General features: G+C 47.3%; 1 protein-coding gene across 8 annotated transcripts in view; it reads right to left on the bottom strand.

Annotated features, from left to right (window-relative positions):
- Positions 1–22450, bottom strand: part of RAP1GAP (RAP1 GTPase activating protein) — a 339663-nt gene that overhangs the window by 171395 nt on the left and 145818 nt on the right. The window contains exon 1 of one of the 8 annotated variants that reach the window (XM_068241705.1): positions 3181–3263. The exons of the other annotated variants lie outside the window; for them this stretch is intronic. The gene's annotated coding sequence lies outside the window, so the exon portion shown is untranslated. Of the gene's footprint in view, positions 1–3180; positions 3264–22450 lie in introns of those variants that run through there. 8 annotated transcript variants of the gene reach the window in all.

Below are 22450 nucleotides of genomic sequence, written 5' to 3'. Positions count from 1 at the left end.
TGTGAATACGCCCCTACATGAGCCAAGAGATCCTCTAGTGTAAAATCTATTTATATTTAGCAGACATTACCATTAAGGCCCCCTACACACTGCAAATCCGATTTGCGTTTTCCAATTTACGATTCCGATTTTCCCTGGATGCTATCAAAATAAGAAGAAAAATGCTGAAAAACGCAGCATGCAGTACCGATTAAAAATCGCAAATCGGAATCGCATGTAAAATCTTTTTAAAATTGCGAATCGGAAACGCATGTAGTGTGCAGGAGGCCTAACGAACACCTGAAGTGAGGGGGATATGGAGGCTGCCATATTTCATATTAAACAATGCCAATTCCCTGGCTGTCCTGCTGATCTTCTGCCTCTAGTAGTTTTAGCCATAGCCCCTGAACAAGCATGCAGATCAGGTGTTTCTGACTGAAGTCTGACTGGATTAGCTGCATGCTTGTTTCAGGTGTGTGATTCAGACACTACTGATGGCCGAAAGATCTGCAGGGCTGCCTGGCAACAGGTATAGTTTAAAAGGAAATAAATATGGCAGCCTCCATATACCTCTCACTTCAGTTGTACTTGAATGTGCCCCTGGTTGAGAATCACATGGTGACACCGTAAGGCCCTGTTTGCACTTAATCAGTTGGTACAGGGTTTTTTCCTTCTCCATAGCAGTGTATTGTGAAAAAGATTTCAGTTAAAATGCGTTAAAGAGATACCGTGACCAAGAATTGAACTTTATCCCAATCAGTAGCTGATACCCCCCTTTTACATGAGAAATCTATTCCTTTTCACAAACAGACCATCAGGGGGCGCTGTATGGCTGATATTGTGGTAAAACCCCTCCCACAGGAAGCTCTGAGGACCGTGGTACTCCTGGCAGTTTCCTGTCTGTGAACCTTGTTGCATTGCGGGAAATAGCTGTTTGCAGCTGCCAAAACAGCAAGCAGGAGCTACATCACCTGCCAGCAGTAAAAATGTCACCATGTGATAAATGTCAATCAAAAGTAAATCAGGGAGAGGAAAGATTTTACAATGGGCAAACACTGACTAAATCATTTATACCTAATTATTGTAAAAATTAAGCACTTTTTTTAATTGCTTTATTTTCACTGGAGTTTCCTCTTTAGGTGTGAATTGTGCCCTTGGCATTACTTTGAAAATCAGTTGTTCTTTCAGTTATAACTGAGAGCAAATGGGGCCTCAGAGTATGAGCACCATATACTGTATAAACAGCACATCCTCCATTAGTCCTTATTGCTACTCCCAACTTTTTAAAATAAAAAAACAGGACACCATTTAGTGCAAAAAGATACATGTAAAGAAAACGCCTCCAGCTGAAAGTACCAATGAAGTACTCTGGAGCCAAATCCATTTAGTCACCCCTCCACACATGATGAAGTGTTACAAGAGAATGCTGGAAAAACCACAAGGCACTTAACAAGCCATGCAACAATTTACAGGAAAGGAAATAAATATGGTAGCCCCCATATCTCTCTCACTCCAGGTGTCCTTTAATGTGTCTCCATTTCTGAATCACAATGTGACACAACTAGAGTGCGGCTACCATATGTATACAGCACATCTTCCATTAGTCCTTATTGCTTCGCCTGACTTTTTTTAAGTGAAAAAAATGGCATGCCTTTTTCGTGCAAAAAGATACAGGTCAAGAAACCGCCTCCAGATGTGAAGATGAATGAAAATCTCAGGAGTCAGTCATTTAAGTCACCTCTCCACACATGAAGGGAAGTCACAAGAGAGTGATGAAAAAACACACAACACTAAACAAGAAACTGTGTAACAGTTTACAGGATTCCGGCAACATATCAACACTTATAACAGATGAATAATACATTTATCTATACAGATCTGTACAAAGGGATATTGAGGGGATTGGTGGAAAAAGAGCTAACCACCCCCCCCCCCCCCCCAAACACAAGAGAATGTGAGTTCTGAGGCATACCTCGTCACTGGCAGGTGGGCACAGGTAGGTGACCGTGGAATGTGTCACTGTCAGTATTGGGGTATACTTCATCAATGCTAGGTGGGCACAGGTAGATAACCCTGGCATGTGTTGCTGTCAGTACTGAGATCTACGTCATCAATGCTAGGTGGGCACAGACAACCCCGGCATGTGTCATTGTCAGTCTCTAGGAATTGCCTTGTCCCTAGCAGGTGGGCACAGGTAGGTGACCCTGGCATGTGTTGCAGTCAGTACTGGTATCTACTTAGTCACTGCTAAGTGGGCACAGGCAGACAACCCTGGCATGTGTCTCTGTCAGTCTCTAGGAGTTGCCTCAACATTGACAGGCGGGCACAAGTAGGTGACCCTGGCATGTGCAACTGTCAGTTCTGGGGTCTACTTTATCAATGCCAGGCAGGCACACGTAGACAACCCTGGCATGTGTCGCTGTCAGTCTCTAGGAATTGCCTTGTCACTGGCAGGTGGGTACAGGTAGGTGACCCTGGCATATGTCGCTGTCAGTACTGGTATCTACTTAGTCATTGCTAGGTGGGCACAGGCAGACAACCCTGGCATGTATCGCTGTCAGTACTGGCATCTACTTCGTCACTGCTAGGTGGGCACAGGCAGACAACCCTGGCATGTATCGCTGTCAGTACTGGCATCTACTTCGTCACTGCTAGGTGGGCACAGGCAGACAACCCTAGCATGTATCGCTGTCAGTACTGGCATCTACTTCGTCCCTGCTAGGTGGGCACAGGTAGACAGCCATGGCATGTGTCTCTGTCAGTGGTGGCAATTACCTTGTCACTGTCAGATGGGCACAGGGGGATGATGCTGGCATCTGCTGCTCTCAGTCTCTGGGTTCTGCAGATGCCACCGGTCTCCAGTAAGACTGGTCTGAAGGTGATGCCTCCTCAGCCTACGTCTATGCATCCCTCCGCACAGCGCAGACAATGCAGCAGTCCGATCCCCCAGCCCAGCGAAGGTCACCCATGAGACAAGGGGGTGGGGGTGACACAAGTTACGGTGAGAGGCACAATGACCCCCCCATGGCTGGTAATAAAGCTTTAGCAGAAGCAGCAGATTGGGTCTATTCACATATTCACAGCTGTCTACCCATCATCATCCTGCATTGTATAACCTTCCAGAAAGAACACCTGCCCATCTGTTCCCTTCACAAGCCAAGACCCCCAGAGCCCAGAGCATGGGCAGCACTGTACACTCACCCATCCCAGAGCCCAGACCACCAGACCACAGACCCCCAGAGCACAGGACGGGCAGACAGAGGCAGCCTCCCCTGCAGCTCAACCTCAGCATCTCCTGCGGATGAGAGAGACAGAGAAGAGGATGGTACCCCTCCCCCTCCTCCTCCATCCCCTCCGCTCCTCCTCATCACTCCAGTCTGGGAAGAAAGATGCCCCTCAGGGGGGCTTTATCCTGGGCTTGTGACACCAATTACCTTCTCACCTACCTACCCCCAACAGAGCATGCTGCAGCCTGGCTCCACAGGGGTTACACTACACAGAGCATGCTACAGCCTGGCACCACAGGGGTTACACAAGACACACTACAGCCTGGCACCACAGGGGTTACACAGGGTACAGCCTGGCACCTCAGGGGTTACACAGGGCACACTACAACCTGGCACCACAGGGGTTACACAGGGCACACTACAACCTGGCACCACAGGGGTTACACAGGGCACACTATAGCCTGGCACCACAGTGGTTACACTGGACACACTACAGCCTGGCACAACAGGGGTTACACAGGGCACAGCCTGGCACATCAGGGGTTACACAGGGCACACTACAGCCTGGCAACACAGGGGTTACACAAGACACACTACAGCCTGGCACCACAGGGGTTACACAGGACACACTACAGCCTGGCACCTCAGGGGTTACACAGGGCACACTACAGCCTGGCACCACAGGGGTTACACAGGGCACAGCCTGGAATCTCAGGGGTTACACAGGGCACACTACAGCCTGGCACCTCAGGGGTTACACAAGACACTACAGCCTGGCACCTCAGGGGTTACACAGGACACACTACAGCCTGGCACCTCAGGGGTTACACAGGGCACACTACAGCCTGGCACCTCAGGGGTTACACAGGGCACACTACAGCCTGGCACCTCAGGGGTTACACAAGACACTACAGCCTGGCACCTCAGGGGTTACACAGGACACACTACAGCCTGGCACCACAGGGGTTACACAGGGCACACTACAGCCTGGCACCTCAGGGGTTACACAGGACACACTACAGCCTAGCACCACAGGGGTTACACAGGGCACACTACAGCCTGGCACCACATGGGTTACACAGGGCACACTACAGCCTGGCACCTCAGGGGTTACACAGGTCACACTACAGCCTGGCACTACAGAGGTTACACAGGGCACACTACAGCCTGGCATCACAGAGGTTACACAGGACACACTACAGCCTGGCACCTCAGGGGTTGCACAGGGCACAGCCTGGCACCTCAGGGGTTACACAGGGCACACTGCAGCCTGGCACCACAGAGGTTACACAGGACACACTACAGCCTGGCACCTCAGGGGTTACACAGGGCACAGCCTGGCACCTCAGGGGTTACACAGGGCACACTACAGCCTGGCACCTCAGGGGTTACACAGGGCACACTACAGCCTGGCACCTCAGGGGTTACACAAGACACACTACAGCCTGGCACCTCAGGAGTTACACAGGGCACACTACAGCCTGGCACCACAGGGGTTACACAGGACACACTGCAGCCTGGCACCTCAGGGGTTACACAGGACACACTACAGCCTGGCACCTCAGGGGTTACACAGGGCACACTACAGCCTGGCACCTCAGGGGTTACACAGGGCACACTACAGCCTGGCAGCTCAGGGGTTACACAGGGCACACTACAGCCTGGCAGCTCAGGGGTTACACAGGACACACTACAGCCTGGCACCTCAGGGGTTACACAGGGCACACTACAGCCTGGCAGCTCAGGGGTTACACAGGGCACACTACAGCCTGGCAGCTCAGGGGTTACACAGGGCACACTACAGCCTGGCACCTCAGGGGTTACACAAGGCACACTACAGCCTGGCACCTCAGGGGTTACACAGGGCACACTACAGCCTGGCACCTCAGGGGTTACACAGGACACACTACAGCCTGGAACCTCAGGGGTTACACAGGACACACTACAGCCTGGCACCTCAGGGGTTACACAGGACACACTACAGCCTGGCACCTAAGGGGTTACACAGGGCACACTACAGCCTGGCACCTCAGGGGTTACACAAGACACACTATAGCCTGGCACCTCAGGGGTTACACAGGACACACTACAGCCTGGCACCTCAGGGGTTACACAGGGCACACTACAGCCTGGAACCTCAGGGGTTACACAGGGCACAGCCTGGCACCTCAGGGGTTACACAAGACACACTACAGCCTGGCACCTCAGGGGTTACACAAGACACACTATAGCCCAGCACCTCAGGGGTTACACAGGGCACACTACAGCCTGGCACCTCAGAGGTTACACAGGGCACACTGCAGCCTGGCACCTCAGGGGTTACACAGGGCACAGCCTGGCACCTCAGGGGTTACATAGGGCACACTACAGCCTGGCACCTCAGGGGTTACACAGAGCACACTACAGTCTGGCACCTCAGGGGTTACACAAGACACACTACAGTCTGGCACCTCAGGGGTTACACAGGGCACACTACAGCCTGGCACCTCAGGAGTTACACAGGGCACACTACAGCCTGGTACCTCAGGGGTTACACAGGGCACACTACAGCCTGGCACATCAGGGGTTACACAAGACACACTGCAGCCTGGCACCTCAGGGGTTACACAGGGCACAGCCTGGCACCTCAGGGGTTACACAGGGCACACTACAGCCTGGCACCTCAGGGGTTACACAGGACACACTACAGCCTAGCACCTCAGGGGTTACACAGGTCACACTACAGCCTGGCACCTCAGGGGTTACACAGGGCACACTACAGCCTGGCACCTCAGGGGTTACACAGGGCACACTACAGCTTGGCACCTCAGGGGTTACACAGGCCACACTACAGCCTGGCACCTCTGGGGTTACACAGAGCACACTACAGCCCGGCACCTCAGGGGTTACACAGGGCACACTACAGCCTGGCACCTCAGGGGTTACACAGGGCACACTACAGCCTGGCACCTCAGAGGTTACACAGTTACACAGGGCACAGCCTGGCACCTCAGGGGTTACACAAGACACACTACAGCCTGGCACCTCAGGGGTTACACAGGGCACACTACAACCTGGCACCTCAGGGGTTACACAGGGCACACTACAGCCTGGCACATCAGGGGTTACACAGGGCACACTACAACCTGGCACCACAGGGGTTATACAGGACACACTACAGCCTGGCACCTCAGGGGTTACACAGGGCACACTACAGCCTGGCACCTCAGGGGTTACACAGGGCACACTACAGCCTGGCACCTCAGGGGTTACACAGGGCACAGCCTGGCACCTCAGGGGTTACACAGGGCACATCCTGGCACCTCAGGGGTTACACAGGGCACAGCCTGGCACCTCAGGGGTTACACAAGACACACTACAGCCTGGCACCTCAGGGGTTACACAGGGCACACTACAGCCTGGCACCTCAGGGGTTACACAGGGCACAGCCTGGCACCTCAGGGGTTACACAGGGCACACTACAGCCTAACACCTCAGGGGTTACACAGGGCACACTACAGCCTGGCACCTCAGGGGTTACACAGGGCACACTACAGCCTGGCACCTCAGGGGTTACACAGGGCACACTACAGCCTGGCACCTCAGGTGTTACACAGGGCACAGCCTGGCACCTCAGGGGTTACATAGGACACACTACAGCCTAGCACCTCAGGGGTTACACAGGGCACACTACAGCCTGGCACCTCAGGGGTTACACAAGGCACACTACAGCCTGGCACCTCAGGGGTTACACAGGACACACTACAGCCTGGCACCTCAGAGGTTACACAGGGCACACTACAGCCTGGCACCTCAGGGGTTACACAGGGCACACTACAGTCTGGCACCTCAGGGGTTACACAGGGCACAGCCTGGCGCCTCAGGGGTTACACAGGGTACACTACAGCCTGGCACCTCAGGGGTTACACAGGGCACACTACAGCCTAGCACCTCAGGAATTACACAGGGCACACTACAGCCAGGCACCTCAGGGGTTACACAGGACACACTACAGCCTGGCACCTCAGGGGTTACACAGGGCACACTACAGCCTGGCACCTCAGAGGTTACACAGGGCACATCCTGGCACCTCAGGGGTTACACAAGACACACTACAGCCTGGCACCTCAGGGGTTACACAGGGCACACTACAGCCTGGCACCTCAGGGGTTACACAGGGCACAGCCTGGCACCTCAGGGGTTACACAGGGCACACTACAGCCTGGCACCTCAGGGGTTACACAGGGCACACTACAGCCAGGCACCTCAGGGGTTACACAGAGCACAGCCTGGCACCTCAGGGGTTACACAGGGCACAGCCTGGCACCTCAGGGGTTACACAAGACACACTACAGCCTGGCACCTCAGGGGTTACACAGGGCACACTACAGCCTGGCACCTCAGGGGTTACACAGGGCACACTACAGCCTGGCACCTCAGGGGTTACACAGGGCACAGCCTGGCACCTCAGGGGTTACACAGGACACACTACAGCCTGGCACCTCATGGGTTACACAGGACACACTACAGCCTGGCACCTCATGGGTTACACAGGGCAGAGGAGGATGCTTGCACAGTAAACATCAGCGTCACCTGGAGACAGGAGGAGAATATTGCAGCGCTGGGAGACAGATGGGAACACGTGGAGGCTGCCAGTCCTGGGGGAGCGCTGGCTGCTGAGAAGTGAGAACTGACTCAATACAGCAATAAGAGGACTTCCACTGCAGACCTAGCCTGGCATAACTGTGATCACATCAGAATGCCAGCCGATAGAGAACAGGTGGAACAGTTACTATGTATCATGTCAGGAAAGAGATCAGTAATCACTCAGCTATGCCAAAAGGGTACAGAGTGAAAGCAGCATTCATACTTGTCATTGCGAAAAACTTGAAGTTTTTTCGCATGTGTTTTTTGTGTTCATAGGCCAATTTTTTGTGCACAAGTCTTTTACCACAGCTGATGAAAGTTAGGGTTGGCGCCCTCTAGAGTGCTTTCAGCAGCATTTTAGAATCACATGCAAAAGCGGTAGGCTAATGAAAGTCAATGGAGGTGGTGGTAGAGTAGGGATTGCAATTTCCCAAAATCACAATCGTGGTGCGTCCTATTTAGCCCCTGGAGCATTTACGCTTCCATGCAAAGCGCAGGATCGCTGCAAAATCTCTTTTTGATTACTGTACAAAGCAATGTAGCAGTGCTTTTACTAACCACAGCCACATGCTGTACTGATCAGTGGCGGCTACAGCTTCAAGTTTTTGGAGGGGCACAAGGGTGGCACAATGGCTGGCTCGTGAGGCCCATTTGGGTGATAAAATCAATGTTTGTATGGTGTGCTTTGGATATTTTTTGCCTAATTCAGGTGATAAAATTAAAGTTAACTAGTTCAGCAATGATAGGAACCAAATGTAAACATCACAAACTGAGAAAACAAAGGCGCTTGGCTCTTCCACTGACTTTTTATGCTATTACTCCATTGTTATTGCCCGATGAAGCGGGATCAAACTTGTGAAACGCGTTGCACTTTTGGAGTATTGTATTGTTTATTAGAAAGCAACAATCTTTGGTGTTTTTTGAAGGAGGTAAGTCCACCACTACCTCCTCTTTTTAAACATGTTTTTAAACAACATAAAACATTGGCGCCTCTGTTATACATTCTAGTATATATCACAAAGGGCTGGTGCACACCAAAACCCGCTAGCAGATCCGCAAAATGCTAGCAGATTTTTAAACGCTTTTTTTTATTTTTATGAGGCGTTTTGCTAGCGTTTTGCGGATTGCTGCTGCGGTTTTCAGTATAGTAGATTTCATATATTGTTACAGTAAAGCTGTTACTGAACAGCTTCTGTAACAAAAACGCCTGCAAAACTGCTCTGAACAGGCGTTTTTCAGAGCGGTTTGCGTTTTTCCTATACTTAACATTGAGGCAGAAACGCATCCGAAATCCAAAAAATGCCTCACCCAGGCATTTTTCGTTTCTGCAAAACGCCTCCCGCTCTGGTGTGCACCACCCCATTGAGATACATTGACCAAGCAGATCCGCAGCCGCAAGCGGATCTGAAAACGCCCAAAAAGCCGCTCGGTGTGCACCAGCCCAAACAGAGGCTTTTGAGCAGAGAAGATTGTCCAGATGATAATGCTATTATGGAAGACAAGTTACCTACAGATGTACTTAGCTAGTTGGCTGGCATGCTTTAATTCTAACTTGCTAGCAAGCTGCTCCTGTGTGGACAAATCACAGACAAATCATTCCAGCTCCCAGCCTGTGTCTGCCGACTCTACAAGCAAGGGGAAGGGGAAGAGGCAGGAGGGAGAGAAACTGTGTGTAATTCCTTATCTTAGTAGCTAAGCATTGTTGCAGACTAGAGCTTGTATTGTACAAAAAGGACATTTTGAATCAGGATTATTATCCTGATTCAAAACTTCCTGTCTGTAAAATACAAGCTCTAGTTTATTGGCTAATCTATAAACTAGAGATTGGCCAATAAACTAGTGCCCCAACATGCTCCAGTGTAGTGCCGCCAATGGTACCGTTAAAGCCTTGTGTTAATGGAAATTGCGATCACTATTCGCTAGCACTAAATTAGAAATGTTTGAAAATAGCAAGAAATCACCCCGCACTGCAAATATTGCTGCAAAAGCGCTTAAAGGGGTTCTCTTGCATAAATAAAAAAACAAAACTGACACTTACCTGGGGCTTCTATCGGCCCCCTACAGCTGTCATGTCCCGCACCGTCCTGCTCCGATGCTCCCTTCCCACCACCGACACCAGTCTAATTATTTGTCTGACTAGATGAACAGAACTGCGGCTGTGCGGGGGTGGCCATGCGCAGGAGCGAGCACAAAGTTTTCTTGTTCTGTGCCTGCGCAGTAAGCTCCCGATGACGCGCATGGGAGCGAGCACGACCAAGGCAGCGCAAGCTGCAGTTCTATTCGTCTCGTTAGACAAATAATTAGACCGGTGCCAGTGGCGGGGAACGGAAGATCGTAGGACTGCGTGGGACATTGCAGCTGCAGGGAGCCAATAGAAGCCCCAGGTAAGTGTCAGTTTTTGTTTTTTTATTTATGCGAGAGAACACCTTTAAAGTAAACCAGAGACGGTAATATAGAAAGATTTGATACTTACCCGATGCTTCCTCCAGTCCCTTAAGCATATCTGAGTCCCTCGCCGTCCCCCTGCGCGGTCTGCCGTTATTCCGTTAAGCCGCAATCAGCCCCGGTGACTGGCACAGTCGCGTCAGTCTGGGTCTTCTGCACATGCATGGACATCCTGCGCATGACTCTGACGCGAGTGAGACAGTCACCAGGGCTAATTGCTGCTGAACGGCAGACTGTGGGAGAACTGCGAGGGACTCGGACGTGCTTATGGGGCTGGAGGAAGCCCCGGGTAAGTATCAAATCTTTCTATATTACCATCTCTGGAACACTTTAAGTGATCTTGATTACGCTTCACGATTTCTACTGGGCCCCGCCCCAAATGGAAATTCACATGAGATCATGTTGCAAGATGTAAGTGCATTTTACACTTGCGAAAACGCAAACACATAGCAATAACTTCCTGTCAGTTTTCATTGGTCCAACTTGAAGCTGCATAACATTTACATAAAATTTGAAACTTAGGAGAAATGATTTGCATCTCATTGACCAACCATGGCAATGTCTCTACCTGCTAATCAATGTGTGTATATCAAAGCCAAAGCTACAGTACCAGGCTGCCAAACACAGTCAATGGGCTTAATTCACTAAGATCATGCTGGAGATAATAAGGCAAGAGAAAACTTACCTCCACACAGTAAGGCCTCAATTCACTAAGCTTTTCTCCAGTCTTTAATAACTCTTCTAGAGTTGTTACCATGGTGATGAGGCATGTAGTATTCAGGAAACATTTTACCTCAGGCAAACCTAAAGTTAACTCTTCTGTCTTAAAGTTAACTCTTCAATCCTTAAAATAACTCCAGAGTTAAAGACAGGCTGTTTATTAACTGCATGTGAAAATAACTACAGAGGAGGTAATTTAACTACAGAGGAGGTAAAATAACTACAGAGGAGGTACGGTAACTTAAGGAATGAAGAGATAAGATAACTCTCTCTTATGTGGAGGTAAGTTTTCTCTTGCCTTATTATCTCCAGCATGATCTTAGTGAATTGAGGCCATGAGAGTTATCTTATCTCTTCATTCCTTACGTTACCTCTTCTGTAGTTAATTTACCTCTTCTGTAGTTAATTTACCTCTTCTGTAGTTAATTTACCTCCTCTGTAGTTAATTTACCTCCTCTGTAGTTATTTTCACACACATTTAATGAACAGCTTGTCTTTAACTCTGGAGTTATTTTTAGGATTAAAGAGTTAACTTAAAGACAGAAGAGTTAACTTTTTATGTCTCCAGTCCTGACCTGCAATGAATGGCTCCAGTGTTGGCTGATGGGATTGTGAAGTATGAATGCCGATCACTAGGCCTTGGCAGACTTTCTGAGGTAAGAAAGATGGACGTCTTTAAGACACGCCTCTGTCACACTTCCAGGCACACCCCTGCTAAGGTGGCCACAGATTACTCATCTTGGCGGCCGATCGACCATCCGATTCAATAGTTATAATCGTTTTAATCTGTAATGTTTTATGGCCTCCCGTTGCCCCGTGCAGTTATACTTTAACGGTCCAGGGGGAACAGTTCAGGTTAGGCGTCCGGTAGAAAGTTCCCATTCACTGATCAAAGTGCCCGTGATCATTGATTACAGGCATCGCCACCAAACCTTACTAAAAAAGCCAGGTGACCATCAGCAGGGGGCAAAAACTGCTATCTTGCCGAGGGCCCATTTCATCCTAATCCTGTGTTGCGCGGTGGATGGTGAGTGTTACTCAGCAACATGCTTATTGTTGATCGTAATGGGTAATTTCGGTTTAACTAATTTTTTTCATTTTCTCAATTAAGATTCTGATCATAATAACAACTTAAAGTGGTCTGATAGCCAGCATTTCTACTTTGCTCTAAAAGATTCCTCGCAGCTTGAAAGCTACTGTCCCAGAATTTTTCTTTTAGCAGAACAGCACTGAAATGGTTAAACAAAGCACTTTGTCCTGCTATACAGCTTCAAATCAGCATCCAAACTGGAGATAACAGTATCTTTGTTTGCATTCCAATGTTGAAACATGTGTGTAAACACAGTGTAACAAGTGAAAAGGAGCTCTCTGTGCTTCAAGCACACAAACAGCTCAGAACAGATAATTGGAAGATGTTAATATATAATAAAAAGCAGTATTAATAAAATAAAATGGCAGGTTTCAGGACAAGATAAACTACACTTTGGAAACTTGTAATTTGTAAACAGACAATATTACTTGTGCACAAAAGCGAATATGATAACTGTATGAATAATAAAAGGTAGGAAAACACATTTTTAGTGAATGTTATGTCGGAGTTTCAGACCACTTTAAGGCTCCATACAAACGCTCAACAGCGGACTTTTATGCAGCACAATTATCAAACAACTTTTGTTGTAAAACAAGTTGAAACAAACAAAAAAAGTATTTTGCTATTGTTCAAACAACTAATAAGACTGATAAGAAGTCAAACAGTTGTAATGACGTCTTATCAGTCTTATAAGTTGTGAGAACAATAATAAGCAACTTTTTTTGGGTTGTTCAACTTGTTTCACAGCAAAAGTTGTTTTATAATTGTGCTGCATTAACCTCCCTGGCGTTCTGGGTAATGCGTACATAAGTACGCATTACCCATTTTGTTAAATATTTTTTTTCCCGCGTGCTGTAGCTAGCGGATTACTAGCTACAGCAGTACGCCATGCTGTTCGCGTCCGCATCCACCCTCCCAATCCCCGCCGGCCATACTTACGCGTCCGAGATCCCGCGAGAAGCGTGATTTCCTATTGTCGCTTCTCCCTTCGCCATGGTGATGATCGGACATGACGTCATCGACGTCATGTGGTGATGGGTAGCTCTGACCCTTCCCATTGCGCAGCCTGGCGGTGATTCGCCAGGCTGCGGTAGGCGTTTCGGCGGGGGGACAGCCCCTTTAGCGGCGGATCGGCGGTGATCGAACAGAACATGTAGCTAGCAAAGTGCTAGCTACATGTTCTGAAAAAAAAAGTAAGTAAAAAGACCCCCCAGGGGCTGAGCAATCCTCCTTGGCGTACATGGACGAGCTGAGCTCGGGCTATGCCGCGCAGGAGGATTTCTCCGGCTCTATTGGGGCGATTCGCCCCATTCAAAGTGCTGTGTGCGCAGCCAGCACTTTGCTAGCCGCACGCACAGCTCGATAGCCCGCACGCAGCCGCGAAAGAGGGCCCCCCGCCAGAGCCCTTCGCTGCCCGGACCAATGAGTTCTGGGCAGCGCTATGGGCTGGATCGGGTGTGCCTGACGTCAGGACGTCGGCTGACGTCCATGACGTCATTCCGATCGTTGCCATGGCGACAGGAGAAGCCAAACAGGGGAATGCGTTATATACGCGCTCCCCTGTTTGCTATTAGTGCCGGCGACGATCGCACTAGAGGGACACATGCGCCCTCTAGTGGTGTTTCATGTAACAAAAAAATTTTTTTTTAAAAAAAGGATTTTTGCCCATTTGGCAAAAAAATTAACCGCCAGGGAGGTTAAGTGGCTAATCTTGATTTCGTATAATTTGCACAAATGCAGTGAGGCAGAGGAAATTGAATGTTTGCATATGAGAAAACATATTTTTGCGTAAATGCAATAAAGAGGAACTGTAGTGAAAATAACGTAATTAATAAAATGGCTTTTTAAAAAAAAAAAAAAAAATTGAATTTTTTTTCAATTTAATTTATAAATAATTTTGGGGTTTGCCCATTGTAAAATCTTTCACTGATTTATATTCTGAAATGTATCACAAGTGGAGACATCTGTAGTTCCTGACAGGTACAGCTCTGTGGAATGTTTGTTTTTGAGATTTATGAAGCCAATACAAAAAATACCTGGTTTCCCAGAATGCTCTTGGAGAGGAATACTAAATAGCTAAACAGCCTAGGCTAATGCTACGTACACACATGCGACAACGATCGTTCGTTAAGAACGACGAACGAACTTTTAATTGAAGAAAGAATGACCTAAGTAAAGTTAGTTTTAAAAGGTGTGTAACGATCTGATCGTTAGAAGGAACGTTACATCACAAAAAGCAAATATTGCGCCTGCGCATAAAAAAGAGAAGTTTCACGAAGAAATAGTGAAATGCGCATGTCAAGCCTAGTACGAACGATCGTTTCCAACGATGTACTACTTTTGCAAACGATCGTCGTTGGTTAAAATCCGCCGAGACAGAACTTTCTTTTGTAGCGATTTGGCTCGTTCGTCGTTTGCCTTAATAGTCGGTGGTTCGTTTTTTGTAACGATCGTCGTTGGTAAAGATCGGGGAACGATCGTTACAAACGACTATAGTCGCATGTGTGTACGCACCTTAAGCATCACAGGGTGGGCGGGTCTACACACTATATACAGCTATATATAGATGTAGGAAGTGCTTCTGATGCTGAAACCAGGAAAATTACCATAAAAGTGGGTGGCCTGAATAATTTACTACATTCTAGTATATGTCACTACAGGGCCTCTTTACTGCATTCTACTATATGTCACTACAGGGCCTCTTTACTGCATTCTACTATATGTCACTACAGGGCCTCTTTACTGCATTCTACTATATGTCACTACAGGGCCTCTTTACTGCATTCTACTATATGTCACTACAGGGCCTCTTTACTGCATTCTACTATATGTCACTACAGGGCCTCTTTACTGCATTCTACTATATGTCACTACAGGGCCTCTTTACTGCATTCTACTATATGTCACTACAGGGCCTCTTTACTGCATTCTACTATATGTCACTACAGTGCCTCTTTACTGCATGCTACTATATGTCACTACAGGGCCTCTTTACTGCATTCTACTATATGTCACTACAGGGCCTCTTTACTGCATTCTACTATATGTCACTACAGGCCTCTTTACTGCATTCTACTATATGTCACTACAGGGCCTCTTTACTGCATTCTACTATATGTCACTACAGGGCCTCTTTACTGCATTCTACTATATGTCACTACAGGGCCTCTTTACTGCATTCTACTATATGTCACTACAGGGCCTCTTTACTGCATTCTACTATATGTCACTACAGCGCCTCTTTTCTGCATTCTATTATATGTCACTACAGGGCCTCTTTACTACATTCTACTATATATCACTACAGGGTCTCTTTCCTGCATTCTACTATATGTCACTACAGTGCCTCTTTCCTGCATTCTACTATATGTCACTACTGGGCCTCTTTACTGCATTCTACTATATGTCACTACAGTGCCTCTTTACCGCATTCTACTATATGTCACTACAGGGCCTCTTTACTGCATTCTACTATATGTCACTACAGGGCCTCTTTACTGCATTGTACTACAGTATATGTCACTACAGGGCCTCTTTACTGCATTCTATTATATGTTACTACAGGGCCTCTTTACTGCATTCTACTATATGTCACTACAGGGCCTCTTTACTGCATTCTACTATATGTCACTACAGGGCCTCTTTACTGCATTCTACTATATGTCACTACAGGGCCTCTTTACTGCATTCTACTATATGTCACTACAGCGCCTCTTTTCTGCATTCTATTATATGTCACTACAGGGCCTCTTTACTGCATTCTACTATCTGTCACTACAGGGCCTCTTTACTGCATTCTACTATATGTCACTACAGGGCCTCTTTACTGCATTCTACTATATGTCACTACAGGGCCTCTTTACTGCATTCTACTATATGTCACTACAGCGCCTCTTTTCTGCATTCTATTATATGTCACTACAGGGTCTCTTTCCTGCATTCTACTATATATCACTACTGGGCCTCTTTACCGCATTCTACTATATGTCACTACAGGGCCTCTTTACTGCATTCTACTATATGTCACTACAGGGCCTCTTTACTGCATTGTACTACAGTATATGTCACTACAGGGCCTCTTTACTGCATTCTATTATATGTCACTACAGGGCCTCTTTACTGCATTCTACTATATGTCACTACAGGGTCTCTTTACTGCATTCTACTATATGTCACTACAGGGCCTCTTTCCTGCATTCTACTATATGTCACTACAGGGCCTCTTTACTGCATTCTACTATATGTCACTACAGGGCCTCTTTCCTGCATTCTACTATATGTCACTACAGGGCCTCTTTACTGCATTCTATAATATGTCACTACAGGGCCTCTTTAAAGTCTATGGACATAAGAAGGTTATATTTTCACAAAATTACGCAATATTATGGACCATAATTACGATTACAGTTTTGCATTTCTATTTTGCATTGTGATTCCGAATTTCACTGCAAAGTTATTATTACGCCAGATTTGAGCTCATCGCTAGTCGTGCTTTGTAAGGCGCACTGTGGCTCGCTTCGCCCTGGCAACCCCTCAGCGCCCACACACAATATACCCCGCCGGTGCCGGGTCACGTAAGGCAGCGCCGCCTCCTCCTCTGGCATTCCGCAGGTGGGTCGCCGCGGACCGCGCATCGGCATCTTCGGAAGCCTCCGTCTCTAAAATCCTCCTCGGCTGCTTCTCTCCTCCTAACATGCTCATGTTGTGTCTCCCCAGCCAGAAGGGGGATCTACATGTTGTCATGGTAACCGGATTACAGCCGTATTTGGTTCACGGCGGGGGGCCCAGGGCCGGCTACTCCGTGTACCGCTGTATAAAACGAGACGGAGGAGATTCCGTCCCTCCTCTCTCCAACAACAAAACCCGCAACACAAAAACTCAGCGTGGCCTGTCCCCGGAATACTGACACTGTGATTGCTGAACACTGAGGGGGAAACAGAGGGCGGGGGGCAGATGTTCTGCTGCGGAACCTCCGGAATACAGGAAAGAGAGCCTGTCTGACTGACTCTTCATTCATAATTTATAGCGCTCTCCTGTCATCTCTCATTTACTGCTGAAGAGAGGATCTCTCTGACAGAGCAAGGGAGAAAAATTCCAAGGCTCCTCTGATACTTCCTGTGAAGAGGATCAGAGTACCGCTAACCCCCCCCCCCCCCCCACCCCGACCGTGGCGCAGGCGCCAAATAACGGGGAGCGTTTCACAAATTTCCTTTTCACGTGCGCTACTCAAAGCGAACCTGAACTGAAAATAAAAGTATGATATTACAAGGGACAGTCGTATAACAATGTCATTCATAAAATTGCTTATTTTTTACACAATATTAATATTTGTCCATTGTAAAATGTTTCCACTGCCTGATTTACACTCTGAAATGTATCACCGGTGACAATTTGTCCTGGCAGGTGATCTCTGCGGAATTTTCAAATAGTACAAAATAGAAATCTTTATTGTAATTGTAACAACCAAAATTGTACAAGGAAATTTGTTTACTGGGAGTTGTGCTGAGAGCGAAAATAATGCGTTGTCTCCTGGGTTAAGGGCACTGCCTTTGACAAGCGAGACCAGGGTTCAAATCCTGGCTAGCGTCAGTACCTATGCAATAAGAAGGCTTTGGGCAAGACTTCCTAACACTGCAGGGTGGCCCCTTGAGAGCACTCTTAGTGGCTGCAGCTCTTGAGTGCTTTGAGTCCAAAAGGAGAAAAGCAAATGTTAAAGAGTAACTGTCAAGCTGCAAAAGCTAATTTAAACCTCTATTCACCTGTGTTAAACAGTTTAGAAGGGAGCCAAAAAGGCAATACTGAAGTTAAAAATCTCTCTTACTATGATGTGTGCTGAACAGCAAGGCTGGTTATTCCCAAGCTCTGAAGGAGGCCGGCAGGACGCATAACAGATACTGCAAAGCATTCTGGGGCTGCTTCTTCTCCCCACTGCACTACCTTGGGTCATCCCCTTCATTTCCCTATCACGCCCTAAGGCAGCTTTACAGTGGGAAGTTACAGGCTCATGTTACAGCAGCTACTAACAGCAGACTAAACTCACAGCACTGAAAAATCACAGAGCACATGTTCCGTTAGAGCAGGCTTTCTCAACCAGGGTTCCCTGGAACCCCAGGGTTCCTTGAGGACTCTGCAGGGGTTCCTTGGCATTTTACCCCATCATGGGGGAAGTATAATAGAGCACACAATAATAGGTGGTACTGTAACAAGAAGCACTAAATTAGGGGGTCAGGTGACAGTATAATAAGTGGCAGTGTAATAGGAGAGTGAAATTAGCAGCCTAACCTATTTAAAGACCATGCCTCCTGAAAAATAAATGTAGGGGTTCCTCGAGACCAAAAAATTGTTTGCAGGGGTTCCTTGAGATCCAAAAGGTATTTACAGGGTTCCTCCAGGGTATAAAGGTTGAGAAAGGCTGCGTTAGAGTATACTGCATGAGTTCGCTATTGTTCCTAGCCACATGGCTAATTAATATTCACTGCACAGTAGTGTTGTCCATTAGGATCTTTTTTGTGAGTGGAATCATCAGGAAGCAGGGAGGATTTGACATCACAATTGGCTTCATAGGAGACAGACAAACATGGAACCAGCCATGAGCTGTCAGGAGCATCATTCTCTGCAAATACTATATAAAAATTCTGTGAAATCCAAATGTGGACAGTGAAATGCATATGTAATGTACAGTAAGTAGAGCCAATATTTAGCTACTGATATATGTGTTTTTTTTCTCTGAGACCCTATACCTAACAGCTCCTCTTTAAGATTATTATTAGAATGCTCTGGGGGAGGAGAAATCCACATAGCTAAACAGCCTAGGCTAAGTATCACTGGGAGGGCAGGGCTACATAGCAATAGACAGTAATATTTGGATAAAGCAAGGGTTTCTGATGATGAAATCAGGAAAATTACCATAAAAGTAGGTAACCTGAATAATTTACTGCAGTCTACTATATGTCACTACAGGGCCTCAGGTGTAGCATTCATGGTAAATAGAACATTGGTAACACAGAACAGAGTCTTATATTTTTATAAGACCGAATTCAAAACAGCAGCCATGATGGTCGGATGCAATATCTGCTCCATTCGGCTGCAAAACAAACAGTAATGACCTTTTTAACTTTTCAGCACTGAAGCCACTTACACACGCTAGATTAATCATAACATATAAACATCGCCTCACCCTAGAATCTAATATGCGTCCAGCAGCATGGAAGATCCTTAGCGACCCCCACCCCATGCTTGAGCAGCTCCTGATCACATTGTTCTCTCCACTCACCCCGGCCTGCACTAAAACCGTTTGTCAACCCTCCGCTCCCACCTCCATAGTAGCAGAAGCGTTGCTAGCCTGCAGGCTAAAGAGGCCCTTATACAACTTTGGACCCTAAACTGTCATCTGAGGAATCAATTCCAATTCCTCCCGGTTGACGGTCCTCGTATGTGTGTATGAGGCTTAAAGAGGAACTCCAGTGAAAATAATGTAATAATAAAGTGCTTCATTTTTACAATAATTATGTATAAATGCTTTAGTCGGTGTTTGCCCATTATAAAATCTTTCCTCTCCCTGATTTACATTCTTACATTTATCACATGGTGACATTTTTACTGCTGGTAGGTGATGTCAGTGGAGGTAGCTGCTGCTTGCTTTTTTAGCAATTGGAAACAGATGTAAACAGTAATTTCCCACAATGCAACAAGGTTCACAGACAGGAAACTGCCAGGACCATGGTCCTCACAGTTTCCTGTGTGAATGGTTTCACCACAATATCAGCCATACAGCGCCCCCTGATGATCCGTTTGGGAAAAGGAATACATTTATCATATAAAAGGGCGTATCAGCTACTGATTGGGATGAAGTTCAATTCTTGGTTACGGTTTCTCTTTAACCACTTAAAGAGGCACTATGGTGAAAAATTGTAAAAATTTAAAATATGTGCAAACATATACAAATAAGAAGTACGTTTTTTCCAGAGCAAAATGAGCTATACAATACTTTTCTCCTATGTTGCTGTCACTTACAGTAGAGCTTGTAACATTGTTAGAGCCAAATTAATCCATGCCATGCACTGATGAGGATCAAACAATCCGAAACATGGATTATTATGGCTCTGTACAAATTAACAAGCTGACACATCATTGCATTCCAGCGGTTCTGGAGGTGTGTTTAGCTTCTAAGGGCAACAATGGTTAATTTTCATATATTCAGCAGTGATGCACTGGGAGACATCTCAAGCTCACTCCAACCTGAATTATCGCAAATTCTTTCTGTTTTAAGAAAGCAAACTCTTGTTTCACTTACAGTAGGTAGTAGAAATCTGACAGAAGCGACAGGTTTTGGACTAGCCCATCTCTTCATAGGGGATTCTCAGGAATGCTAATTTTTCAAAAGCACTTAGTGAATGGCAGTTTCTCTGTCCAACTGCCACAAACCTGGGTAGCGAGCGGGGAAGCTGTCCAGCATCGTTTGAATCCTTTTTTAGGGAAAATCTTTATAAAGAATAAAAGGCTTGCTGAGAATCCCCTATAAAGAGATGGACTAGTCCAAAACCTGTCACTTCTGTCAGATTTTTACTACGTCTCAGGACAATGACGTATGGCTCTGATGAAAACAATGCGGCTGGAGCGTGCGCGGAAGTGCGCGTGATCATGCGCACCACACACTGGAAGGTGCACAGCGTATCTGGACGAACATATTTGTCCAATTAGGCTTAAAGAGACACTGAAGCGAGACTAAATCTCGCTTCAGCTCTCATATATAGCAGGGGCATGTGTGCCCCTGCTAAAACGCTGCTATCCCGCGGCTTAACGGGGGTCCCTTCACCCCCAACCCACCCCCCGCAAACCTTGGTCGCAGACTTGGTCGGTGTTTTCTTCTTCCTGGAGGCAAGGGCAGACGCGCATCGCCGCCTCTCCCCCGCCCCTCTCAGTGAAGGAAGACTGAGAGGGGCGGGGGAGAGGCGGAGATACGCGCTGACAGATGCGCGTGGGGCAGGGCTGCGGCGGTTAGCCCTGCCCCAATGCGGAAGCGCTCCCCCGCATTACGGAGGGGATTTGGGGGGACAGGGACCCCCGTTAAGTCGCGGGATAGCGGCGTTTTAGCAGGGGCACACGTGCCCCTGCTATATATGAGGTCTGAAGCGAGATCTATTCTCGCTTCAGACTCTCTTTAAGTGGTTAAAACCCTACTCAGCATTGTTTCCTCAGACAGATAAAAGTGTTTTGCATTATACTTACTTTTCAGGGCATCTGATTAAATTCAACTTTCTTTTTAACTTACTAATTCACATAGCTAACAGAATTAATTCTTTTGAATTAAATGAAACTCCATTTTATGGCCTGAGCACGCTAATGCAGTTGTGTCTGCTTCTGCATGCTTTTCAGTATCTGTAACATTGATGTGTTGCTGAAAAACGAACAGATGTGGACACAAATGCGTAAGTGTGTTTTCAGGCCCTTTCTGAAAAAAAAAATCCTCCTATAAGAAATTACTTTTTATTAGCGCACTTATCCTTTTTTTTTTGTGTGTGTTTAATGTCAGATTTGGGAGAAATGTGATATGAAAAAAAGAAAATAACATTTCTGCTGGTTTCCATTTTTATTGTTTCTCTTTGATGCCAAAACTGACATCACTTCTGCCCTTTTCTTTTTTTTTCAACCCATCACAGTGTTCATTTTCCCTCCCTACTGCCACAGCTTACTGTCCCTCTCACAGCAAACATCACCTAGATAACAGGCTTACATCACAGTGTAAACTCTATAAAAGGAGGGAGGTAGGTAATTTAATTACCTTCTGCAAATAGTGTCCTTATCTTATCCGAAATAGGAAGCATTCATGCTCAGATAATTAGTACTGCAGCTAGAAATCAGGGGGGTAACAATAGGGGCTGCAGCCCTCCCCCCCCCCCCCCCCCCGGGCCTGCTCGGCATGAGGGGAAAGCCATGTATAAACAGGAAGTAGCGTCAAACACTAGAGAGAGGAACATCCGTGGTGGAACGCAAGGAAGGTATGTATATCTGCCGCTGCCCGCCGCCTGCACACACACTTATTGAAGCTGGAGGGGAGCGCAGGGGGAGAGTGCGAGGTGAGGGAGGGGGGTGGGTGGTCCCCCCTCCCCACCGATGTACAGCATGGGTTTCCCCTCATGCTGCGACCCCTCCAGCCCCCCCAAAACAGCCCTGAGCGGCACCGAGGGGGAAGTCCATCAGAATCTCTGCAGGGGGGCCCGATGGCTCCTAGTTACGCCCCTTCCCTCAATCCCGCTGACACTGCACAGTTCCTGCAGTTAGGCAAAGACACCCAGACCAGGTAAATTATGTTACATAGCCAAACCCTTATCGTAAAACGAGTTAAATCGTAAAAAGAGTTAGA

The sequence above is a fragment of the Hyperolius riggenbachi genome, chromosome 6 (genome assembly GCF_040937935.1).
Source record: "Hyperolius riggenbachi isolate aHypRig1 chromosome 6, aHypRig1.pri, whole genome shotgun sequence".
In the NCBI taxonomy this organism is placed as follows: domain Eukaryota; kingdom Metazoa; phylum Chordata; class Amphibia; order Anura; family Hyperoliidae; genus Hyperolius; species Hyperolius riggenbachi.
This window is presented reverse-complemented; position numbering and strand designations above follow the sequence as displayed.